This window comes from Bison bison, unplaced genomic scaffold (genome assembly GCF_000754665.1).
Source record: "Bison bison bison isolate TAMUID 2011002044 unplaced genomic scaffold, Bison_UMD1.0 scf7180017864291, whole genome shotgun sequence".
Taxonomy (NCBI): Eukaryota; Metazoa; Chordata; class Mammalia; order Artiodactyla; family Bovidae; genus Bison; species Bison bison.
The window spans coordinates 8,049,128-8,049,379 of record NW_011494863.1 but is presented as its reverse complement, the minus strand read 5'-3'; the positions used below and the strand labels follow the sequence as shown (position 1 = coordinate 8,049,379).

Genomic DNA, 252 nt, shown 5'->3' with positions numbered 1-252 from the left:
GAGGCGGCGGAGGCAGGCGCAGCATCCTCGCTGGGAATTGGAGCTGGAGTGAGCGCACCGCGGGAGGAGCCGCCGCAGCCTCGGAGATCCCGGGCGGAGGAGGTGACAGCTCCATTGCCGGGTTTTTATTTTTTTTCTCTCTCCGCCTCCCCCGTCTCCTCCTCAGGCTCGGACCATGGTGCAGTCCCACTGGCTCCCCTGCCCCCCTCTCCTGTGAGACTGGCTGCGGGGGGGGGACATGGATACTTGTCT

The 252-nt window shown here is 65.9% G+C and overlaps 1 protein-coding gene across 1 annotated transcript in view; it reads left to right on the top strand.

Annotated features, from left to right (window-relative positions):
• Positions 1 to 6: 6 nt before the first annotated feature.
• Positions 7 to 252, top strand: part of PPP2R2B (protein phosphatase 2, regulatory subunit B, beta) — a 314,879-nt gene continuing 314,633 nt past the window's right edge. The window contains exon 1 of the mRNA XM_010850472.1: positions 7 to 222. The gene's annotated coding sequence lies outside the window, so the exon portion shown is untranslated. The remainder of the gene's footprint in view (positions 223 to 252) is intronic.